Raw genomic sequence first — 27,078 nt, 5'->3', positions numbered from 1 at the left:
GTCTCTAAGTAACTCAAGAACCACAGAACAATTTCCACTTAGACTAATTGCATTTTAGCTCTGCCCATTTATGATTTAAATTTGATTTGTGTGGTTAGAAAAATGAAGCATGTTTAAAACTCAGGGAAAAAAAGACCTCAATGCCCACAGGTAGAAATCAGTGCTGTGTAATACTTTGAAAAACATTGACTTCAAAAATCAAAAGAACGACTAACTAACAGAAAAACACAAATAACATACTTGAAAACCAGAAGGCTGCTAACTGTGGGTCTGCTGTGCAAAATTAAATGACTCTGGCTGGAAAGTATTATAATTTCATGTATCTAATATGCATAGCCTTTAAATATGTTCAGATATAGAATTTAAGCTTGCTTCATTGTGCACATTATTACAACCTTTTTCAAACTGTACTTGGATTTAGCTTAAAAACAATTCCAAAATGACTCTATAATGCATGTTCTCCGAATTAGAAAAGAGTGTTCTTTCTGCTCAGTGTGCTACCTGTTTCTTCATTTCCTTCAAGGCATACATATATAGTCACAAATTTAGGGAGAGGTAATCAAGTATCATTCACACATAGTATTACATCATGAACTTCCATTTTCAGCAGGAAGAGCCAAAAAAGGATTGTCACTTTTCTAACTTGGCTCTGCACAGTCAAGAGAAGTTCCCAGTGGACAAAAACTAGACAGACTCTTAACTATCTTATGCATCTTCCAGAGTGAAATCTCAGTATCTTTAGATTGGGCTTAGTGACTTATTTTCCTTACGCCTCAGTTTGTTGTTGTTGTTGTTTGGTTGCTAAGTCATGTCCAACTCCTTCGTCTATGAGATTTCTCAGGCAAGAATACTGGAGTGGGTTGCCATTTCCTTCTCCAGGGGATCTTCTTGACCCAGGGATCAAATGCGTATCTCTTTAATTGGCAGGTAGATTCTTTACTACTGAGCCACCAGGGAAGCCTCAGTTACTTCATTGTGAAATGGCTCACAAGAGCATAACAAATTCTGGCCCCTGGCTGTCCCTCCAACTTTACCTGTCACCATTTTCTCCCTCACTCATTCATTCTCTGCCCCAGGGCAGCCTACATGTCTCCTGGACAAATCAAGCCTATTCCTGCCTCAGGGCTCTTGCACTTCCTATTTTCTCTGCCTGAAAATAGCTCTTCCTTCAGGCATTTGCAGGCTCCTTCTCTCAAGTCTCTAGTCAAACAACCCTGCTGTACCAAGGCTTCCACTGGTCTCTAAGCAGCACTTGCCCACTGTGTTCTCTTCATGGTCTTTCCTGACTGTTTTTCTTTATAGCGTTTATCTTTACCTGACATTACTTGCTTCCTGTTTGTTGTTCCTGCCCTCACCATAATGTTTAAGATCCATGAGCACCAGAACTTTTTCATCCTATTTTCCAAGTCTTCAAAGAATGTCAGCAAATACGTAGAAGCTCAATAAATGTTTGTTTCCTGATTTTTTTTTTCTTCTTGGCATTTATCTCTGTCTGACATTATTTGTTTTCCTGTTTGTTGTCCCCACCCCTCAGTAGAAGGTAAGATCCATGAGCGCCAGAATTTTGTTTCTCCCAGACTCCTAATCTTCAAGGAGTGTCAGTAAATGAGGAGAAGCTCTATAAATATTTGTAGAAGAGAAGGAGGGAGAGAGGAAGGGAAAGAAATCTTGGTGCATTTTTTTTCATCTAAAATTCTGAATTGGTACCACAGTTTTAAATTATTTCCATTAACTGGTTTACATTGGGGAATTAATTGATTTAAATGAGAAATAATAATTATCTCTCTTCTAAAATTTAAAAAATTTATCTATGGTGAAATAGATATGATTTAAAATTTACCATCTTAATCATTTTTAATATATTTTAATGAAGTATAGTTGATTTACCAGGTTCTATTAATTTCTACTGTACAGTAAATATTTCAGTAAATACATTCTTTCTCATGTTCCTTGCCATTATGATTTATCACCGGATGTTGAATATAGTTCTTGTGCTATACAATAGGACTTTGATGGTTATCCATTTTGCATATAGTAGTTTGCCTCTGATGATCCCAAACTCCCAATCAGTCCCTCCCCCACTCCCCCAACCCTTGGCAACCATGTCTGTTCTCTCTGTCTGTGAGCCTGCTTCTGTTTCATAGCTAAGTTCATTTGTGTTCTATTTTAGGTTCCCATGTAAGTAATAAGTCATATATGGTGTTTGTCTTCTTCTGTCTGACTTCACTCAGTATGGCAATCTCTAGGTCCATCTGTGTTGCTATAAATGGCATTATTTCATTCTTCGTGGCTGAGTAATATTCTATTGTATGTGTATGTCACCTCTTCTTTATCCATTCTGTCAGTGGACATTTAGGTTGATTCCATATCTTGGCTTCTGTGAATAGTGCTGCTATGAACATAGAAGTTCAGGCATCTTTTTGAATTATAGTTTTGTCCAAATATATGCTCAGGAGTGGATTGCTGGACCACGCAGCAATTCTATTTTTAGTTTTTTGAGGAACCTCCATACTTTGACGACTTTAAATATAAACTTCAACACAATTTTTTGGACTGGAGCAGCTTCAAAAGGAGTACCTCAGCCCAGCCTTTCTACTGTAGCAAAAGAATGCCCCAGTCCAAAAACCTGTGATACTTTCCTAAAGATTTACTTTAACCAGATTAATGCTATTGAAGTAGAAGGAAAATGTCGTGTACTTGTACTAAAGCAAGATAAAACAGAATTCCCAAAAAAAAACACATATTAATCTGTAACACACCATAAGTATTGTGATCTATTAATAAAACCATACATTTAAAGCAATATAATTAAATTCTTTCCATCTTGCCATGTAAGGAACATTAAATGATGCCTGGTTCAGTGATGATGTCAAATAGCTACACTTGAGCCTCTTCATGGACGTGAGACATGGTCAGTGGCTCTGGTGATCCCTGAGTACTAGGCCAAGATATTTACCCCTCATGTCCAGAAGGAGAAGCTAAGCCTCAAAGAGGTTATTACTTGCTCAAGGTCAACACAAGGAATAGCAAAGATTATACTCACGTCCGTGTCCTCTAATGGCAAGTTCTGGGTCTTTTCACCGTATCAGACTGTGAAATGACATTCCTAAATGTAACAGGCTCATTTTTCCATCTCCTTTTACTATCAACTTTGCTATTCAGAGTCATTATACACTGCAATTTCTTCCTTCAGGACTCATATAAAATAGTGTGTGTTTTTATTTTCCAGCCAGTCCATGAATTGTCTAGACTAGCTTCTTAGCAATAAAAAACACCTTTCCTCACAAACTTGCCCTCCCTACATACCACCTGACAACTCAGGCCTCACTTTAGGAAATACAACTTAATTTGATGAGGTGCTAGGAAGCCGACTTGGGATGCATCCAGCATTTTAATATAGAATATCTGACCAGATGGTATTCAGTTGCTCCTAAACTTATCCTTCTCTTCTTGTGAGACTGCTTTTTCTGAACACTGTGGCAATAATTGGAGAAGTGAAGGTCACCATCTTGATCCGTGTAGGGGTTAGTTCCCTTTATTCAAACTCTAAGATGTTTTTGCTACAATTGGCCCCATTCCATAAGCAGTCCCATTTCAAGTTACAGAGTAGAACTGGGTGGATGGACCAGTGCAGTTCCATTACCAGAGGCTTAGAAGCAGTAGGTTGTCAAATCTTCACTCAGCCAAAGGTCATTGTGAAATTTCTTGAATATATTTTAGTACATGTTAGGTGTCCAACACAGTGGGATGGTTATAGAGTGAAACTTTAGTCCTAATTCATTGTTAATCACCTATTAATAATGAGTCCTTACTATATTCCTGGATACTATATGCTGGATACTATGAATACAATAACAATTAAGGCACAGACATTGTCTGTGGAGTTCATAAGCTAAAGATAGTAAGTGTATTGCTATAGTAATAAATTAATATCATCTAGTAAGTAGTTGAGTAGGTAGTTACTATTTACCAAGGACTATAGTGGCTGGAAGGATAAAATAGCCATAAGAATGTTACACATAAAAGTAAAAGAAAAAACAATAGGTAAACTCTCGAAAATTATAACATGGGTGCACATAAGATATTTAAATAATTGACTGACATTCTCTTAAGGGAATGGAGAAATGCTCAATAATGTTAGCTACTGTTATTCCTAAGCACATCTCTTCCCAGTGTCTTTTTGATATTCCATATAGAAAGCCAGGATTTATCTCCATGGTGTTGCTGGGTGTCAGATGTCTAAGAAGCAGTTTTCATTTTATTTTTAGGTGGGCATATACTGAGCTTGGTTCACTCTTTAGGGGAGTTGGACAGAAGTATGTTTCATAATGTTATTTTTTTTTCATAATGTTATTTTTTTTTCATAATGTTATTTTTTGAAGGCTAAGTATCAGTTGTAAGCTAACTGGGAGAATCTAGGTCACAAGAAATTGGGTCACTGTAAACTTTTCCTCAAAAGAGCTTTAAACCTTCCCATAATAAAGTTTTTGTTAGAAAAAAATAATCCAACCTTTGGATTTAACGTTGAACAGAAGCTGGTAGCCTGGTCACTCTGAGGTTGGCATATACATGTAGAAACTGACATCATGAGGGCTTTCTCAGTTTCTCAGCAGTAAAGAATATGCCTTCAGCGCAGACTTCCCTGGTGGCTCAGATGGTAAAGCGTCTGTCTACAATGCGGGAGACCCGGGTTCAATCCCTGGGTTGGGAAGAGCCCCTGGAGAAGGAAATGGCAATCCATTCCAGTACTCTTGCCTGGAAAATTCCATGGACAGGGGAGCCTGGTAGGCTACAGTCCATGGGGTCTCAAAGAGTGGGACATGACTGAGGGACTTTACTTTCACTTTCAGCGCAGAAGATGCTGGATACGTGGGTTTGATCTCTGGGCCAGGAAGATCCCCTGGAGAAGGGCAGCCTACTCCAGTGTTCTTGTCTGGAGAACTCTATGGATAGAGAAACCTGGTGGGCTACAATTCCGGGGGGTCGCAAAGAGTTGACTGAGTGGCTGAGCATGATGAGCATGACTGAGATACTGAATCTGGGAATCAGAGACTTGGATTTGAATCACAGCTCTCAAATTCACCAACTGGGTGTTCTTTCATGTGTTGGGCAGTCTTTTAGACCCATGGTTTCTGTTAACTATAAGATGGAGATAGCCAAGGCTACCTCAAGAAATGGTTGGGAAGATTAAATGACATAATAAAGCATTTAGCCCAGTGCCTTGCTCATAATAAGAATATGAAGCAGTGATGGCATTGATGAGGAGGAGGATGAAGGAGAAGACAAATAAGATTAAGATGATGATAAGCATGATGTTGACAGTCTCAGTGATTCTGTCTCCCACCCAACCCTGTTAGCCTTTCTTTTAAAGGCCAATTTTATATATACATACAAACTTGAAGACTGATAGAACTCTATCACTAGAGGCAGAAACTCTTTAAATATCATTTCTAATTCTACAAACTTGGAATGATTCCTCTAGAATCCCTAAGCCAGGTTGCTTTGTGAACAAGAACTTCAGCTGGTAAGACGGTTGTTTGTTTTCAGGCCCAGATAGGGACCCAGCTTGAATGCTATCTTGGCCAGACTAGCACACTTTCACACAATTGAGCTACCTAGTCTGACTTGAAGGAAGAACAAAACCCCGAACTAGTCCCTGAGTTACTTTCGTTGGTTCCATAATAGAACTGTCTGCAAGAAATATTTTTATTGTTTGGGTCCTTTCTTTTTTTTTTTTTTATTTATTTATTTTTATTATTATTATTTTTTTCCAGTGGGTTTTGTCATACATTGATATGAATCAGCCATGGATTTACATGTATTCCCAATCCCGATCCCCCCTCCCACCTCCCTCTCCACCCGATTCCTCTGGGTCTTCCCAGTGCACCAGGCCCGAGCACTTGTCTCATGCATCCCACCTGGGCTGGTGATCTGTTTCACCATAGATAGTATCTGCAGTCCTTCTTCGAAATACCCCACACTCATCATTCTCCCCAAAAAAAGTCGTTTCTGTATTTGCTGAAACAATATAGGGTTAAAAATTTATCACCTTTTCTAATTTCAATATTGTTAAATTTAAATGGGCTCCCAGTTTCATCCATCTCATTAGTACTGATTCAAATGAATTCTTTTTAATGGCTGAGTAATATTCCATAGTGTATATGTACCACAGCTTCCTTATCCATTCATCTGCTGATGGGCATCTAGGTTGCTTCAATGTCCTGGCTATTATAAACAGTGCTGCGATGAACATTGGGGTGCACGTGTCTCTTTCAGATCTGGTTTCCTCAGTGTGTATGCCCAGAAGTGGAATTGCTGGGTCATATGGCAGTTCTATTTCCAGTTTTTTAAGAAATCTCCACACTGTTTTCCATAGTGGCTGTACTAGTTTGCATTCCCACCAACAGTGTAAGAGGGTTCCCTTTTCTCCACACCCTCTCCAGCATTTATTGCTTGTAGACTGTTGGATAGCACCATCCCTGTACGGCGTGTATATGGTACCTTCATGTGGTTTGAATTTGCATTTCTTAATAATGAGTGATGTTGAGCCCTTTTCATGGTGTTTGTTTAGCCATCGTATTGTCTTCCTTGGAAAATTCCTGTTTTAGTTTCTCTGGCCCATTTTTTGTTGGTCATTAATTCTTCTGGATTTGAGCTGCATAGGAGTTGCTGTTGATAATATTTTTTGAGATTAGATCTTTGTCCGTTTCTTCATTTTCACCTTACTTATAGTTTCCTTTGTAGTGCAAAAGCTTTTAAGTTTCATTAGGTCCCATTTGTTTAGTTTTGCTTTTATTTCCAATATTCTGGGAGGTGGGTCATAGAGGATCTTGCTGTGATTTATGTCGGAGAGTGTTTTGCCTATGTTCTCCTCTAGGAGGTTTATAGTTTCTGGTCTTACATTTAGATCTTTAATCCATTTTGAGTTTATTTTTGTGTATGGTGTTAGAAAGTGTTCTAGTTTCATTCTTTTACAAGTGGTTGACCAGTTTTCCCAGCACCACTTGTTAAAGAGGTTGTCTTTTTTCCATTGTATATCCTTGCCTCCTTTGTCAAAGATAAGGTGTCCATAGGTTCGTGGATTTATCTCTGGGCTTTCTATTCTGTTCCATTGATCTATATTTCTGTCTTTGTGCCAGTACCATACTGTCTTGATGACTGTGGCTTTGTAGTAGAGTCTGAAGTCAGGCAGGTTGATTCCTCCAGTTCCATTCTTCTTTCTCAAGATCTTTGGCTATTCGAGGTTTTTTGTATTTCCATACAAATTGTGAAATTCTTTGGTCTAGTTCTGTGAAAAATACCGTTAGGTAGCTTGATAGGGATTGCATTGAATCTATAGACTGCTTTGGGTAGAATAGCCATTTTGACAATATTGATTCTTCCCAATCATGAACACGGTATGTTTCTCCATCTGTTTGTGTCCTCTTTGATTTCTTTCATCAGTGTTTTATAGTTTTCTATGTATAGGTCCTTTGTTTCTTTAGGTAGATATACTCCTAAGTATTTTATTCTTTTTGTTGCAATGGTGAATGGTATTGTTTCCTTAATTTCTCTTTCTGTTTTTTCATTGTTAGTATATAGGAATGCAAGGGATTTCTGTGTGTTAATTTTATATCCTGCAACTTTACTATATTCATTGATTAGCTCTAGTAATTTTCTGGTAGCCTGTTTGGGTCCTTTCTAATCCTCAGTGAAGTTTCCTTTAGGATATTTTTCTTCCAATTACAATGATTCTTTGGGTGAAGGCTTGAGAAGGAGGTAACATGCTTTCCTGGGACTTAAGAGTAACCACTGCATTTCATTGTGGTGATTTAAATGGCACAAAATTACAAGTGTCATAGAGAAATGAAGAAATCAGGACAATTTGAAAATCTAAAGGGAGAGAAGAAAACAGTGAAATCACAACTTCACTTTGTAATTACATCTTCTTTGCAGTATGAAAAATGTCCATTACTACTCTGTGCATGACAAAAAGATATCTGCAGGACACCAGATATTTTTCCTCATACTCTCTCTACCTAAGAGGTTTTAATTCCTTTAGATGGTAGAATTTCAGCATACTGGATGAAATGAAGCCTGTGAATGCTATGCAACTCAAAATACATTTGCTGAAAAGTATCAAAGCAACATGTTAGCATTTGACACTTCTGAAACTTGGCTGCTGTCTTGGCAAAGGGATACACTTAACCTTAATTGCTATTCCAATTTAGTGAAATGGGTCATAAAATCTTCCCTCAGCAATAGGACTTTCAAAAACCCTAGTAAATTTTAAATGGAGTCAAGATTGAATTTTCAGGTAAGGGTCTTATCCTATGACATTTTAATTTAGGAATCAGAACACCAGTGATTGACTTAAAATGAAGTTAACCTAATATTTTTATTGAACACTTTATTCTTCAGATCTTAGTCATTTTGTATTTTAAACTTGATCACATTTTGTTATGAGTTGGAAGTTATATGTTTCAGTGCAAATAGTGAAAACCCTGGGACATCGAAATAGAGTCTTTTTTTTTTTTTTAATAGTCTTTTTTTTTTTTAAATAGAGTCTTTTAAGGAGAATACAGGTGAGTAATGGTTCTTCAGTTTGAACTACTTCCCCTAACCCTTTTATGAGAAGGCTGATAAGAACTTAATTTTTAAATAGGTTAATAGGTTCAAATAATAGCACTTACTGAGTGCTTCTAAATGCTTAGTGCTATTGTGCTAAACACTTTGTAGGGATATCTCATTAATTAACACAACTTTTGAACTTGGTAATATTGTGAAGAATAGTTTGTCAGGATACCCAGTTCAAATGGCATCATTGGAAAGATGCATCCAAACTTCTGAAATACTGTTAAAATTATATATTTATTTATTTAGCACCCCCTAGTGCCAAGAATGGGGAAAGCAATTCCCAATCAAAACTGCTTTTATTTTTCATTTATTAATCATTCATTCATTCCATCAATATGCATCAGTTTCCTGTTATGTGCAAGACACTGTGGTGGTGCTGGTACTGAGTAAGGAGTAGAACAGACCGTCTCCTGCCTGCGAGAAGTGTGTCATTTAGTGTGAGCAGACAACAAAAGACAGCTAGGGTCCTGTGACAGAAAGTAAGAGGGGGCTCCTACATGGATCGGTGTCAAGTCGAGCTTCAGAGCACTCCTGGTGGAGAGTAGCTGAGGGGAAGGTGCTGAGGTGCACAGGTGCTTAGAATATTTAGGAAGAATTTCACTGTAGCTGGCTGGAGTGTTAGGGATGTGTACAAGATTAGGCTGGAGAGGGCCAGGACCCAGTGAAAATGGACATGGTTGGGGGTATCTGTTCTTAGTGTGAAGAAAAGTAGGTCAGGGGTTTAGGATGTTTTGTGAACTGATGTAATTCTTATGGTGTGAAGACTTCTCTGTGGAGAAAGGCTTTACAGGGAGTGAAGGAGAGTCTTATCCTTACTAGGGATAGAACCAGTAAGGAGCCTTTGTGCGAGCTGAAGTAGGAAATTAGAGTAATTTCAGTAGTTCTCCACTGGAAATATTTTGCTCCCTGGAAAACTTTGGTAATAATGTCTGGAGACATTTTTGGTTGTCACAAATGGGGAGTCCCTCTGGTAGAGAACAGGGGTACTGTTAACAATTCTACAGTGCACAGAACAGCCCTCCATAGCCAAGAATCTTCTGGCCTCAAATGTTAATAATGCAGAAACTGAAAACCCTAGAGTAGAAATTTAGCAATACTGATAGAGACAAGTGATCAATTAAAAACTTTTAAAGTAGTTAATGAATGGGACTTAGTGATAGATGATTATTGAGGGAGAAGGAGGTATCAGGTGTGACTGACAAGATTTCTGGCTTGAACAAATGTGGGGTGTTGTTTACTAAGATGGGAAGGATTGTGAGAAGAGCCGGATTGCAACTGGGAAGAGCCAGATTGCAGTGGTGAAGAAATAAATAGCTCATCTTTGAATATGTCAATTTCGAGTGGCTGGGAGATAGCCAAGAGGAGATGTAAAATAAGAAGTTGACTCCCTGAGTCTACAGTTTAATCATAATCACAATAGTCATTAAGTTACTGAGCAGTTATAATGTGACAGGCATCATTCTAAGAATTTTTGGTACATGATTTTATTAACCCTAGTGACAGTAAAGATCAGCATACATTCTTTTGAGTCTTCTTGATGTATACTTAAGGCTGTATCATTCTGTCTTCAAAAATCTTCCTTCCATATAGGAAACACATTGTTGAAAGCTAACTGTAATATTATGCCTTCTCCAATAAGACAGAATGTGTCAATAAGGTAAAACATCCTAAGCACCATGCCATCAAAGATATTCAAAATTACATTTGTCATTCTTCAAAAAGCTTTCATCTTCTTTATTTTAGAAAATATCCTAAAAATATTTATCTGCATTATTATCTCTGGTTTGGATTGCTCTGTTTAGTTGCTCAGTCATGTCTGACTCTTCATGACCCCATGGACTGTAGCCCGCCAGGCTCCTCTGTCCATGGGGATTCTCCAGACAAGAATACTGGAGTGGGTTGCCATGCCCTCCTCCAGGAGATCTCCCCAACCCAGGTCTCCCACATTGTAGGTGGGTTCTTTACCATCTGAACCACCAGGGATAAAAGAGCAAAATTTTACCCCAAAGAGAACACTATTTAGGAAATACAAATATGATGTCTAGAAACAAGCATTCCAAGACAGCCTTCTGCCATTTAATATAATTTCAAAGCCACCCTGCTCTCTGTTTCCTTGGCCAAATTACACAGTGTCTTCAGAATGCATTCCCAACATCAGCATATGCAGCTGACTAAAGTCAGGAAGCCTAAAGGAATCATTCCATTCTAAACCACTCCATTCTAAGTTACATGATATGTAAGTCGCTCTTGTGATACTTGGGGTAGATGTCTGGGAGTAGTTTTGCTTATTTAGAGTAAGAGAAAGAATCTTAAATAGCAAGGCTATGAAAGCTCATATTGTTACACTGAGCCCTGTTGCACTTGTAAGGTTCAGCTAATTCCTCAGTTAAAAATGGGACTCCAGTTTGGAATTTGTTAACAAAGCCAATTCCTGGTAGAGTATATTTGTAACTTGGCCCAGGCCTGAAGTTTCAGGTCAACTCATATTAAAGTAGAAAATAAAGAATTTTGTTCAGTTGAGAAGGAACTACTCAGCTCATAATGTAGAAATACAAACCATCTGTGATCCTCAGATGTCTTTCAGAGATTTTTTTTGCAGTTTCTTTTATCTCCACTTTACTGAGACGCTGCTAGAATAACAGCAGGTGAGAAACATGGCTGATCCGCTTGAATCCTTCGGGTCCTTACTGGAGGTACTCGCCCCGATGTGGGAGGGTGACTAAAGTTTCAAGTTGCACCGTCAGTTAGTTTTCGTTTTGTTGGGTTCTAGGGTTCTAGGTACCTTCAGAAAAATGATAGAAGTTCCAAATTCTCTTGTTGGCTAAACCATATTGAAAATCCCTCTCTTAGAGTCACCAGCAAACATTTCCTGCGCCTCATTACACAACTTCCTTAGCTGTTCTAAAAGTGGCTTAGGGATTTTTTTTTTCCCTTTCCCCAGGGACAGAGAAGGGTCAGGAAGCTGCGAGAGGAAAGAGCACAATTCTCGGAGTGCTGGTCCCAGTGTCAGTCCTTCTCCTGAAGTTAGCCATGCGTGCTCAGTAATCTCACAACAACACCTAGAAATTCTCCCTCAGAGTCTTGTGTCAACATACAGAGTCAGCCTGAGCAACAGAGCAGTTCTTACTTATCTCAGTAGTACTCCGAACAGTTTTTTATGTAAAGTCTATATGATGCCTAAAGAATGTTTTTGGTTTTTTTTTTCCACCAAATTTCTTCTAACTTGCAACATAAGTTTTACTTTGCCACCTATCTTTCTGGAAGGGAATATCCTTTTTTGTGTTCCGGGGGGAGGCATCTGGGATATTTGCATTCCACAAAAGTACTTAATTGGTACATTCTTAATAAACAGTATGTACATGTCTACTGTTGAGGAACATAGTATAGTACCAATTCACTAAAAAGATAAAATTCTACCTATGAGAAGACCTACATCTCCTTCTGCCTCCTACCCAGATGTCTAAACGGTGTTGACTCTTGATTTTGTCTTGTTAGAACTGAGTACCATGAGCTATTCCTGGGACACCTGTATCCTGTTGTATGGTGGGAAACTAGTCTAGCCCATATGTAGACGAAGAGAACGAAACCTGACTGAGCTCACAGTCTAGCCCACGCTATGGCAGGTGTTTACATCTGGTGGTTAGCTCATTTAGTTATTAGATATAATGAGCTCATGCACTTTCACACTGATGGTGGACAGTTTTCTTTAGTCATAAAAGTAATACGTGCTTATGAAACAAATGTAGGCAAAAAGAAGAATAAACTATTGGGAGGGGAGCTGTCATAGTTGTTTGTTGTTGTTGTTTAGACACTAAGTTGTGCCGGCTCTTTGTGACCCCGGGGACTAGCCCACCAGGCTCCCATGTCTATGGGATTTCCCCAGCTCTTTGTGACCCCGTGGACTAGCCCACCAGGCTCCCATGTCTATGGGATTTCCCCAGCTCTTTGTGACCCCGTGGACTAGCCCACCAGGCTCCCATGTCTATGGGATTTCCCAGGCGAGAATACTAAAGTGGGCTGCCATTTCCTTCTCCAGGGATCTTCCCAACCCAGGGATTGAACCCATGTCTCTCGCATTGACAGGAGGACTCTTTACCACTGAGTCACCTGGGAAGCCGTAAGAGTCATAGTGCCATTCTCCAAAAGTAACCACTGTTCAGTATATTCTTCATAGTGCTTTTTCTATGGTGGGTTTTAGGAGAAAACTAGTTATAATGATACAGTAGGTATAATTACAATATACATACTCTATGTATAATTATGCATAATTGCAATAATAATTTACATATTTTAATTTTTTTTTTCAGTTAACATTAAGCATGCTTTTTAACATGGTGCTGCCACAGTGTTTTAAAACAGCAGGATTTTATTCCATATATGGCTCTCTCTTATTTATCTTAATTACTCTGAGCTTGAGCATGGTCATTTTAAGCAACTTACAAAGGTCAGGAAAAAAAAACTTAGACCATAATTTTAAGTTAAAAAGAAGTCCAAGTTTGGCCATGCAAAGAAATCAAAGCCAAAAGACATTAATATTCTCTCATTTTTAAATTATCCTATAGGTAATACATGGTTCAGAATTTTACTAAGCATATTAAAATAAACTCAGATTAATAAATGTGACTGAAATACATTCTTACATCCCTACACCACCCCCTGCCAAAAATGACCCCACTGAAACCTAAATTCCCTAATTCTGTATGTATTTTTCAGAGATAGCTAAAAAAATGTATAACAAAGACATAAGAAAAGCAAGCCACTATTTTTCCTCCTCAAATAAGGAGTTATCATACCCCCCCCCCCCGGCAATATCCTTTGGCAGAGATAGTCATTTAACTTCTTAGTGTGCTAGTTTCTCAGGGCTTCCATAACAGAATACCACAGACCAAGTGGCTTAAACTTCAGAAGTTTGTCTTACAGTTTTGGGGGCTAAAAGTCCAAGATGAAGATGTTGGCAGGATTGACTTCTTCTGCGGCTTCTCTCCTCGGCTTGCTGATAGCAGCCTTCTCACTGTGTCCTCACATGGTCTCCTCTGTGTGTTCATGTCTGAGTTAAACTGCCTCTTATTACAAGGACTTCAGTCATATTGGATTATGGTCGCCCATTTGACCTCATTTTATCATGTGCTAGTGCTAATAAGATTCAGTCGTGACCTATGCTGTGCAACCCTATAGACCATAGCCTTCCAGGCTCCTCTGGGATTCTCCAGGCAAGAATACTGGAGTGGGTTGCCATGCCCTTCTCCAGGAGATCTTCTCAACCATTTTATCATAATCACCTCTTTAAAGGCCCTGTGTCCAACTACAGGCACATTCTGAGGTACTAAGGCTTAGAACTTTAGCATGTGAATTGGGGAACGGACCCAATTCAACCCATTCATAACTCTTGGCAAGATTAGCAATGACAAGATCTCTCCTTTTTTCTTTCCTGCTAAGATGTCTGATTCACACACACACACACACAAATCTTCCTTTGGAATAAAAGAAAAAGGAAAGAAAAACAGATGCACCTTCTCTTTAAAACTCCCCCACCCTACCACCACCAAGAAAAAAAAATTATTTTGAATTTATTTTCTTCATTTGAAGTCTCAGATCATATCTACATTGGGCACATTTTCAAATCTTAGGCAAGATCTCAGAATAGCAAGGGCATAACTTTTGCACTAAATTCCTGTAAGAAATAGCCACAGTCTTGCTACAGCTTCACAAAAAAGAAAGAAAGAAAGGAAAATGCTAATAAAAATGCTGCTGCCAACATGCCTTGGAGGCTATACTTTCAAGCCAGCCTCCTGGTAACTCCACACCACAGAACCACTGTCTTTCCACAGCCTCCTACCTGCCTGTCTAGCTGGGTCCCAAACCAAAAATAAACCCTATTTTCTTCTCAGGAACTGATCACAAAATTTCCTACCAAATTCAAACACCCCATAATCCTCCCTGGAATGTTTCCTAAATAAAAAGAAGAAGATAAAACACTTACCTTTGTAAAGATTTTGTTAAACACCAACCACCCAATTTCAAAAGTAAGAAAAAAGTAGATTTTAAGTGGAAACAGTCCAGGGAAGGCTCTTCTTTGAAGAAATGGCCACTGGCTCTTTGGTTCTTTTATTTTTTCAGGGGACATGGTGAGGGATTTTGTATCCTTTCCCATATCTTTTTGTGAAATCTAATCCTCTTTAGCTAGAGGTTGCCTTTCCCATTCAGTTTGCCAGGCCAGCGGGGGTGAAAAGTTGCATTTTAACCTAACACAGGGCTTTCTCAAGTTTATTAACATGGTACTGCTGACAAAATTCAGTCCCCCAGTGACTGCCCTGGCTCCCAGATGAAATATTCACTTTCTCTCTGATATGTTATCATAAATAGAATACCAAAAGCTTATTATATTTTGGACTAGGTGACTGATTTTGAATTAACTGACTCAAGTGAAAGGAAAATAAAAGACCACTCCATCCTGTGGTGGGAACACATTTGAAAAGCCTACTTTCCCTTTCTTGTGGATGGTGAGAGCATGAGGTGAAATGTAAAACCTCTGGCAGGCAGATGGGGACCTGGTTCCTCTGCATGGATCAGGCAGGGCCTCGCTTTTGGTGAGAAGCTGACTGGCTGTGGATTGGTCCATGTGACTGTAAAGAGGACCCTGGACTCTTTGGATCTACTAATTCATGAAAATGTATCAGTAAAAAGAGGAACCCCCTGACCTGACCAAACATGGTCATTTCAGGCTAATTAACTTTCTCCTACTCCATAGCCAAAGGCTGTACTACAACCCCAAGCTGTCCAAGCTCTAAGAAAACACAGATACGAATGGAAACATTTGAGAGTGGGTGGATTTAGGGAAATCTCTAGAAAAATCACACATGAACAGTTGCCTGCTACTGACCCACTTAATGAGCTTCCCAGGTGGCATGGTGGTAAAGAATACACCTGCAATGCAGGAGACATGGGTTTGATCCCTGGGTTGGGAAAATCCTCTGGAGAAGGGAATGGTAACCCAATTCAGTATGCTTGCTTGGGAAACCGCATAGACAGAGGAGCCTGGTGGGCTATAGTCCACAGGGTCACAGAGTTGGACATGACTGAATGACTGAGCACACACACAGTACATTTAATGCAACAGCATTTTGAATTATTTGTAAGGTAGCTATTTAGTCGGAGAAGTCAATGGCAACCCACTGCAGTACTCTTGCCTGGAAAATCCCATGGATGGAGGAGCCTGGTAGGCTGCAGTCCATGGGGTCGCTAAGAGTCTGATATGACTGAGCGACTTCACTTTCACTTTTCACTTTCATGCATTGGAGAAGGAAATGGCAACCCACTCCAGTATTCTTGCCTGGAGAATCCCAGGGATGGGGGAGCCTGGTGGGCTGCCGTCTATGGGGTCGCACAGAGTCGGACATGACTGAAGCGACTTAGCAGCAGCAGCAGCAGCTATTTAGTAAATGTCTGTGTCTTCTATGTTATAAACTCTTTGAGGACAGGGATGGATTAAATGAATGAAGAATTGAATGAAAAAAAAGAACAAAAGCACCGTCAGTAAAGAATTGTATTTGACTTTGAAAGCCTTAGATAAGAATCCTGAGGTTTACTTCTCTTAGGATAAATGAATGACTTTTTTTTTAACAAAATACCTATGTTCCTTCCACCATGCTAAGTATTTTAATCTTTGCCTTTCTCCTCTAAGACAAAAATAACTAATATTTTCTAAGAATGTTTGTGCTCCTGCCTCTTGGATAACCAGGCATCACAGTTTACCTGGGGCTGACCACATTCCGAGGACTTTAAGGGGTTTATGATGCTAACCCCAGGGAAGTTCTAGGAAAACCTGGATGAGTTGGTCGTGCTGCAAAACTGAACTAGTTGCTTTTTATTCATTTTCATCTCAGCTAATCCTCACCAGAGCACTATTAAATAAGCAGATACTTTTATTACCCCATATTACAGCTGAGGCTGTGGGGGATTTTGTAGGTTAAACAACAAAAAGCTGGGGAATTCAGGGTATGGTTATCATGAAGCTACACTGCCTCACATGAGAAAAAATGGCAACCATGGTAACCCCACCTCATGGACTTCGTCTGGTCATTGAGATTATGATAATGAATTCATGTATAGCATTTCACTGTCTGCAAAGTACTTTCTCATTTAATGCTACAATGAAGGGAGGCCATTAAAACTACATTGAGGTCAGTCACCAATAAAACTTCCTGACCTGGATCCAAAAAAGAAAAAAAACAACAACAATAAAAACTTATGTGGTGGTCAACCCAGGCTGACTCTCCTTTGGGAACTTTATGGCTTATTACTCTGAGCTCTGGTCAACTCTTTTCTCACTTCTATTTTTAGAGAAGACACAGAGAAAATGGAGGGAGACAGAAATTATTCTTCATCAGCAAGATGCTTCCTCTAAGGCTACTTTTTATTCATTATTATAATGAAATATTTATTTTTCCAAAGTGTGTGCTAAGCTTGAGAGAACAAATTTAACTGAGGAATAAATGAGTGCCTTAAAAAAGTTAAGATTGTAAATTGCCCAGCAGGTTCAAGGATTCATAGTTGATTACATTCTTTGTATTTATCTCTAGGAGTTCCCTAGTCCTTCACCTGGGCTTGCCCATACTGGTATGTATTTTTCAGTTTAGCCAAATCCCAAAGTTATAGGCAAGAAGGAAATTCAGTAAGCTGGCAGAGACAAATGCATTCAACAAACATAATGAAACTTTTCCCAGTAGCAGGTCAAGCAGGCGTATATAGTTTAATTGAAAATAAATGCCTTATAAATGAAGCATATAACTACAAACCACAGTCTTAAAGACAATGCAGAAAACTAACTGATTTTCAATTATACTTGATGATATATTTATTATATATGTAATATGTGATGATATTTTGGGTTACTCTTTTGGCTCCTCTCTCCCTTTAAAATTAGGCTACACACACACACACACACATGCACTGGAACATTACTCAGCCATAAAAAATGAAATACTGCCATTTTAGCAACATAGATGGACCTAGAGAATATCATACTAAGTGAAGTAAGTTAGAAAAAGACAAATATCATATCATACACGTAATCTGAAATAGTGATACAAATGAGCTTATCTACAAGACAGAAACAAACTGACAGACATAGAAAACAAACTTGTGATTACCAAAGGGAAAGGGGAGAGGGAGGGATAAATTAGGAGTTTGGGCATTAACAGATACACAGTAACATATATATATAAAAGAGACAAAGAATAAGAACTTACTATATAGTACAGGGAACTATATTTAATATATTGCAATAGCCTATAACAGAAAAGAATCTTAAAAACAATGTGTGTATGTGTATGTGTGTGTGTATATGAATCACTTTGCTTTAACCTGAAAGTAACACAACATTGTAAATCAACTATGTTATTGTTCTTCGGTTGCTAAGTCCTGTCTGACTCTTTGCAACCCCATGAACTGTAGCACACCAGGAATCCCTGTCCTTCACTGTCTCCCAGGGTTTGCTCAAATGCATATCCATTGAGTCTGTCATGTTATCTAACCATCTCATCCTCTGCGGCCCTCTTCTCCTTCTGCCTTCAATCTTTCCCAGCGTCAGGGTCAACTATACTTCAACTAAAGGAAAAAAAAAAAAGGCTTAAACACCTTATACTGTCAGTCCAACCTTTTTTATAACACAGTTCCAGCTTAATTTTTCTTTCTTCCTTAACCTTCTTGTCAAACTGGACTCTGCTCTGCCGTCTTGCCTCTCTGCCTTCTTTCAGGCCACTGCCTCCACCTGGGTTTCCCTGCTCCTTCTCATCTTGTGGCTCAGAGGGTAAAGCATCTGCCTAAAATGTGGGACACCCGGGTTCGATCCCTGAGTTGGGAAGATCCCCTGGATAAGGAAATGGCAACCTACTCCAGGACTCTTGCCTGGAAAATCCCATGGACAGAGGAGCCTGGTAGGCTACAGTCCATGGGGTCGCAAAGAATTGGACACGGCTGAGCGACTTCACTTCACTTCTCATCTGCACCTGTGAAACTTGTGATAGGCCTCTGTTGTTCTTGACTGTGCAGCAACCATTTCTCCTTTTTCTCATTTTATAAAGCTTCCTTTTTAATTTGGGAGAACCACTCCTGCACAAAGTCAGTCCGTGGGTTCAGTTGGCTGAGCCCATCTTTGACTCCTGACATGGACATGCGATCAATCCAAACCTGGCCAAACAGAGCCCTGTTTGTATATTCTGGCTCACTCATCAGGAGAGAGGCACTCTCTTTATGCTGGAGCAATGGAGCTGGTAACAATGACAGTCTGAAAAGATGGTGTCCATCCTTTCTTCCACAAGAAATAAGCTTGTCTGAAAACAAAGCCAGTACAAGCTAGAACCTCCAAGAAATTGACAGCTTTCTTATTTTTTTCAGTCAACAAATATTTATTAAATTTTTACTATATTTCAGATACTGTCCTAGGTACTGAGGATATAGCAGTGATAGAAACAGATTAAAACTTCTGCCTTCCTGGAGCTTCTAAAATATTTTATTGGGAAAATTGTTTTCAAATTTACATGGAAGGGGAAAGAATAATTTTTCCATTATTCAACTATAATAATTATCAATATTTTTTTGTCTCCTGCATTGGCAGGCGGGTTCTTTACTACTAGCACCACCTGGGAAGCCCTATATATATATATATTTTTTTTAAATTTTAAAATTGTGTTTATTTTTTACTGTGCTGAGACTTTGTTACTGCATGCAGGCTTTTTCTAGTTGCAGCAAGCTGCGGCGCTTAGGCTTCTCATTGCAGTAACTTCTCTTGTTGCAAAGCACAGACCCTAGAGTGCAGGCTACAGTAGCTGAGCCAATGCATGGGCTTAGTTGCTCCACAGCACGTGGGATCTTCCGGGACCAGGGATCAAACCTGGGTCCCCTGCATTGGCAGGCAGATTCTTAACCACTGAACCCCTAGGGAATCCCAATTATCAGTATTTTTGGCAGCTGTCTTACAGAATCATTTAGATACCATGGGTTCACATTTGCCTGAAATTAGATACTCTTACATTTTTTTAAGTTAGCTAAATAGATGGGGAGACAGTGGAAACGGGGACTGACTTTATTTTCTTGGGCTCCAAAATCACTGCGGTTGGTGACTGCAGCCATGAAATTAAAAGATGCTTGCTCCTTGGAAGGAAAGCTATGACCAACCTAGGTAGCATATTAAAAAGCAGAGACATTACTTTGCCAACAAAGGTCCGCCTGGTCAAGGCTATGGTTTTTCCAGTGGTCATGTATGGATGTGAGAGTTGGATTGTGAAGAGAGCTGAGCACCGAAAAATTGATGCTTTTGAACTGTGGTGTTGGAGAAGACTCTTGAGAGTCCCTTGGACTGCAAGGAGATCCAACCAGTCCATCCTAAAGGAGATCAGTCCTGGGTGTTAATTGGAAGGACTGATGCTGAAACTGAAACTCCAGTACTTTGGCCACCTCATGCAAAGAGTTGACACATTGGAAAAGACCCTGATGCTGGGAGGGATTGGGGGCAGGAGGAGAAGGAGACGACAGAGGATGAGATGGCTGGATGGCATCACCGACTCGATGGGCATGAGTTTGAGTAAACTCCAGGAGTTGGTGATGGACAGGGAGGCCTGGCGTGCTGCGATTCATGGGGTCGCAAAGAGCCGGACACTACTGAGCGACTGAACTGAACTGAACTGAACTGAACCCAACACATTGTTCTATGTTTGCTTAAATTAATTTGAGTTGGGCTTCTATCACTGAAAACAAAAACAAAAAAAACCCCAAATCTTGGTTAAGCAAAACTCTACCCATAACTATGGATTTGTTTCAAAGGTCATCAAATTCCTAAAACTTTCCTGGCCTCGAAAGAGAGATGGCCTTTTTAATTTAACAATCTCCTGGTGAGATTATTATACTTACATTTCTTGTCATCTACTGTAGGTTAAAATTATTTATCAATCTCACAGGACTGTGAACACCTTAAGGACAGGGGCTGAGACTCATTTGTTTTTGCTCTCCTCACAGTGTTACACATAGTTGATTGTTCCTACTCATCTGTGAGTAAATGAATCAAATTTATTTAGCACTGAAACAATTGTTTTTAGAAAGTGTAAAGGGCTTCCCTGGTAGCTCAGCTGGTAAAGAATCTGCCTGCAATGCAAGAGACCCTGGTTTGATTCCTAGGTCGGGAAGATCCCCTAGAGAAGGGATAGGCTACCCACTCCAGTATTCTTGGGCTTCCCTTGTAGCTCAGCTGGTAAAGAATCCGCCTGCAATGTGGGAGACCTGGCTTCGATCTCTGGGTTGGGAAGATCCCCTGGAGAAGGGAAAAGCTACCCACTCCAGTATTCTGACCTGGAGAATGTATAGTCCATGGGATCGCAGAGTCGGATATGACTGAGAGACTTTCACTTTCACTTTCAAGATTGCTCAAAAATAGCTTTCACACCAATTTTGCTTGGAGTTCAGGAAAAAGTGAATCCAGGAAGAGGAGACATCAATGTGAAGAGAGAAGGCATAAATAAGTTTATCTCTGCATTACTGGTGTGTTTGTTGTTTTTGTTGTTCAGTCCCTTAGTGGTGTCCAACTGCAACCCCGTGAACTGCAACACCTCGGGCTTCTCTGTCCTTTACTATCTCCCAGAGTTTGCTCAAACTTATGTTCATAGAGTCAGTGATGCCATCCAGCCGTCTCATCCTCTGTTTCCCCCTTCTCCTCCTACCCTGAATCTTTCCCAGCACCAGGGTTTTTTCCAATGAGTCAGCTCTTCACATCAGGTGGCCAAAGTATTGGAGCTTCAGTTTCAGCATCAGTCCTTCCAATGACTATTCAGGGTTGGTTTCCTTTAGGACTCACTGATTTGATCTCCTTGAAGTTCAAGGGACTCTCAAGAGTCTTCTCCAGCACCACGGTTTGAAGGCATCACTTCTGCTTTCAGCCTTCTTTATGGTCCAACTCTCACATTCATGTTTGACTACTGGAAGAACCATAGTCTGACTATATGGACCTTTGTCAGAAAAGTGATGTCTCTGCTTTTTAATATGCTGTCTAGGTTGGTCATAGCTTTTCTTCCAAGAAGCAAGCGTCTTTTAATTTCATGGGTGCAGTAACCATCTGCAGTGATTTTTGAGCCCCCCAAAATAAAGTCTGTCACTGTTTCCATTATTTCCTCATCTATTTTCCATGAAGTGATGGAACCAGATGCCATGACCTCTGTTTTCTGAATGTTGAGTTTTAAGCCAGCTTTTTCACTCTCCTCTTTCACCCTCATCAAGAGGTTCTTTAGTTCTTCTTCACATTCTGCCTTTAGAATGGTATCATCTGCATATCTGAGGTTTTTTATATTTTTCCCGACAGTCTTGACTCCAGCTTGTGAGTCATCCAGCCTGGCACTTTACATGATGAACTCTGCGTATAAGTTAAATAAACAGGGTGACAATATACAGCCTTGATGTGCTCCTTTCCCAATTTTGAACCAGTCTGTTGTTCCACATCTGGTTCCACATCTGATTCTTGTCCTGTTGTTAGTGTGATTACTATGATTTATAATGTGTATACAATTTTATCATATAATCAGCAAAGTAGAGATTTGAAAATTAAGGGCATGTAAAGAACTATAAATTCTTCAGGAAAAGAACAAAGAGAAAACATTAAAAAAATTTTAATGTTTGAAATCAGACACTCAGGCTTTAATCAGACACTCACATTTGATCTGGACTTCACTGCTACATGACTCAGGGGTGAATTCCTTATTATTTGTGATCTCCTCTTTCTTGATATCTAAAATGACACAAATAGCTATGGCCAAAGGATAGCTGTGAAGATGAAGTGAGAAGAAAGAGTGTGTAGTTGGTATATACATATCCAGAGATCTATAAAATCAGTGGCTTAAACAGAAAGATTATTATTTCTCTCCCATGTGACAAGAAACCAAGGCTTAGGTATTCTGGGTCTGGTATGGTGGCTCCATAACATCTCTGATTCAGGTTCTTTCTTTCTTGTGGCTCTACCATTCCCACTATTTTTTTTCACATCTTTAATTGTCCAAGATGGCTTAACATTATGATCTCACTCTAGCCAACAGAAAGAGGAAAGGGGAACTGAAATGTATGCCCCTTTCTTTTCAAGGCACAATGCAAGTTTTCCACATTGACTATTCCCATTCCAGTGGACAGAACTTGGTCACATGTCTATTAGGGGATAAGTTAGGAAATGCAGTGTTCATTCTCAGCTTCCATGGCTCAAATAAAGTTGCGTTTGTTTTTTTTTTTAATTATTACTAGAGATAAAGAGGACAGTAGTGGATTTAATTAAATCACCTGGTAGGTTTCCTGGTATACCTGATACTACCTCTTTCCATCCCCTGTCTGGTTATTGGTGTATTAAGAATTCTGAGTAGTATCCTCTCTCATTTTGGTGGCTTTGTTAATTGGTGGAATCCTTCTGGAAAGCAGCATAAAAATGCGTAAGAGTCATGATAATTTAACTCTTAGTAATTTGTTCAAATGAGATAATAAATGACAGAAGATGTGCATTCCAGTATTCCTGGAAGAGCACAATTCTGTAGCATTTTGGTGTTCCACAATAGCAGACTGTAAGGTAACCCTTCCATTTCTGAGACCAGCTTTGAAATCCTCAGATACTGGTCTTAGATACCATGATGTTAACCTCAGTGGCTGGACCAGTGCTAAATGGAGTAAAGACTTTAACATGTGGGGTTCCTGAGAAATGAGTCTCATTCAGATACTAGTGAGCAGGATGTACTTTAGGGATCAGTACCTGTGAGGAAGTGAGGTTGCTGCTGCTGCTGCTACTAAGTCGCGTCAGTCGTGTCTGACTCTGTGCGACCCCATAGACATCAGCCCACCAGGCTCCTCTGTCCCTGGGATTCTTTAGGCAAGAATACTGGAATGGGTTGCCATTTCCTTCTCCAATGCATGGAAGTGAAAAGTGAAAGTGAAGTCGCTCAGTCATGTCTGACTCCTCATGACCCCATGGACTGTAGCCCAACAGGCTCCTCCGTCCATGGGAGTTCCCAGGCAAGAGCACTGGAGTGGGCTGCCATTGCCTTCTCCAGAAGTGAGGTTAGCAGGACTGATAAGAGAGAAAAGTGAACTGTGATACAGTCATGCAAAGGCTTTAGCCAATCTCACAAGCAGCTCTAGAGCTGAAAGGATCCCTCAGAGTTGTCCTGCATCACCCATCACTGGATGTAGGCTGCATCATGGAAGGCGACGTGAATGGGTGAATAAGATATCTTTAGTCAAGGACAGGTCCTGGGGAAGAAGTCAGTCGAGAGCAGATAACACTGCTGGCATCTGGAGAAAGAATACCTAAGTCCAGAAGAGGAAGACCTGGCTTAAGCAGTTATGCATCCCCTGCAGGAGTCAATACTGATCCATACTGAGCTAGTAGGATACTATGGTCCACAAGTTTGAAATGTGAGGTGAGACAAAGAAACTGGAATTGAAGTGGCAAGTTTACTGAAGTATTCAGGCAGAATACCTGGACTCGTGTGACTCCCAGAACCACCTGGTTCCTGCTTTTCTTTAATGCCTGGTTGTTGAATGTTTTATTGGATTTAATTTGTTTTGGTTACCAAGAGAACCTTCAATATTTTGCCATTGATTCATGAATTATTATGAATGCAACAGAATATTATGCATCCCTAAGAATGGTAAGAATGCTATTCTGATAATAATGTCAAACACAAAAAATATACCCAAACATTTAAATATCCCCAAGTTATCATCTGACTGTGAACTGACAGAACAGAAAATAATATTTCTCTAGGTTCAGTTCCGCTCAGTTCAGTCGCTCAGTCATGTCCGACTGTTTTTGACCCCATGAACTGCAGCATGCCAGGCCTCCCTGTCTATCACCAACTCCCGGAGTTTACCCAAACTCTTGTCCATTGAGTCAGTGATGCCATCCAACCATCTCATCCTCTGTCGTCCCCTTCTCCTCCTGCCCTCAATCTTTCCCAGCATCAGGGTCTTTTCGAATGAGTCAGCTCTTCGCATCAGGTAGCCAAAGCTTTGGAGTTTCAACTTCCACATCAGTCCTTCCAATGAACACCCAGGACTAATCTCCTTTTAGGATGGACCGGTTAGATCTCCTTACAGGCAAAGGGACTCTTAAGAGTCTTCTCCAACACCACAGTTCAAAAGCATCAGTTCTTTGGCACTCAGCCTTCTTTATAGGCCAGCTCTTACATCCATACATGACTACTGGAAAAACCATAGCCTTGACCAGATGGACTTTTGTTGACAAAGGAATGTCTTTGCTTTTTAATATGCTGTCTAGATTGGTCATAACTTTCCTTCCAAGGAGTAAGCATCTTTTAATTTCATGGCTGCAATCACCATCTGCAGTGATTTTGGAGCCCCCCAAAATAAAGTCAGCCACTGTTTCCCCATCTATTTGCCATGAATGATGGGACCGGATGCCATGATCTTAGTTTTCTGAATGTTGAGCTTTAAGCCAACTTTTTCACGCTCCTCTTTCAGTTTCATCAAGAGGCTCTTTAGTTCTTATTCACTTTTTGCCATAAGGCTGGGGTCTGCATATCTGCATATCTGAGGTTATTGATATTTCTCCTGGCAATCTTGAGTCCAGCTTGTGCTTCCAGCCCAGCGTTTCTCATGATATACTCTGCATATAAGTTAAGTAAGCAGGGTGACAATATACAGCCTTGACGTACTCCTTTTCCTATTTGGAACCAGTGTGTTGTTCCATGTCCAGTTCTAACTGTTGCTTCCTGACCTGCATACAGGTTTCTCAAGAGGCAGGTCAGGTGGTCTGGTATTCCCATCTCTTTCAGAATTTTGAAGACCTATAAGACCTTTTAGAACTAACACCGAAAAAAGATGTCCTTTTCATTATAGGGAACTGGAATGCAAAAGTAGGAAATCAAGAAACACCTGGAGTAACAGGCAAATTTGGCCTTGGAGTACAAAATGAAGCAGGGCAAAGGCTAATAGAGTTTTGCCAAGAGAATGCACTGGTCATAGCAAACATCCTCTTCCAACAACACAAGAGAAAACTCTACACATGGACATCACCAGATGGCCAACACCAAAATCAGATTGATTATATTCTTTGCAGCCAAAGATAGAAAAACTGTATATAGTCAGCAAAAACAAAACTAGGATCTGACTGTGGCTCAGATCATGAACTCCTTATTGCCACATTCAGACTTAAATTGAAGAAAGTGGGGAAAACCACTAGATCATTCAGGTACAACCTAAATCAAATCTCTTAGGATTATACAGTGGAAATGAGAAATAGATTTAAGGGACTAGATCTGATAGAGTGCCATTTCTCTAGGTAAACATTACTAAATAAAAGTAATACATCCAAGATGCATCACATTATCAAAAAAATGAAAACACAATCCATAGAATGGGAAAAAATATTTACAAGGCATATACCTGATAAGGGTCTAGTATGTAGGCTATATTAATAACTTTTAACTCCTATAACTCAACATCAAAAAGACAACCAAATTAAAAAATGGGAAATGGACTCAAAAAGACCTTTCTCCAAAGTAGATATACAAATGGCCAACAAACCCAGGAAGGGATGTAAACATCATTAATCATGAGATGCATGTTGAAACCACTATAGGGTACGACTTCATTTACTAGGATTGTTATTCTTTTAATGAAAAAAAGTAGAAAAATATAAAGAAGAAATATAGCAAGAGTCGCCAAGGATATGAAAAATTGGAACTCTTGGACATTTTTGGTGGGGATTTAGAATGGTTCTGCTACTATAGAAAAGTTTAATGATCCCTCAACAAGTTATATTTAGAATTACCATCATGGTTCTTGTTCAGTCACTTAGTCGTGTCCAACTCTTTGCAACCCCATGGACTGCAGCACAGATTCCCTCCTCACTATCTCCTGGAATTTGCTCAAACTCATGTACTTTCAGTCGATGATGCCCATCCAAGCACCTCATCCTCTGTCACCCCCTTCTCCTCTTGTCCTCAATCTTTCCTAGCATTGGGTCTTTTCTAGTGAGCTGGCTCTTTGCATCAGGTGGCCAAAGTATTGGAGCTTCAGCTTCAGCATCAGTTCTTCCAATGAATATTTGGGGATGATTTCCTTTAGGATTGACTTGTTTCATCTGCTTGCCATCCAAGGGACTCTCAAGAGTCTTCTCCAGCTCCACAGATAGAAAGCATCAATTCTTTGACTCTCAGCTTTCTTTATGGTCCAACTCTCAGGAAAGAATTACCTTATGATCCAGCAATTCTAAGTCTAGGGATAAAAGAATTAAAACCAGAGATTCAAATAGATATTCACAAACGTTCATTTCCCAAAATGTGGAAATAGTCCAAATGTCCCATCACAGAGAGATGGACAAACAAATTGTAGTATATCTGGGCAATGAAGTATTATTCAGCTACGAAAAGGAATGGAATACTGCTATATGCTATAATACATATGATCCTTGAAATAGCTGTG

Source organism: Cervus canadensis, chromosome 22 (assembly GCF_019320065.1).
Source record: "Cervus canadensis isolate Bull #8, Minnesota chromosome 22, ASM1932006v1, whole genome shotgun sequence".
Lineage (NCBI taxonomy): Eukaryota > Metazoa > Chordata > Mammalia > Artiodactyla > Cervidae > Cervus > Cervus canadensis.
Note: the sequence above shows the minus strand (reverse complement) of the source record.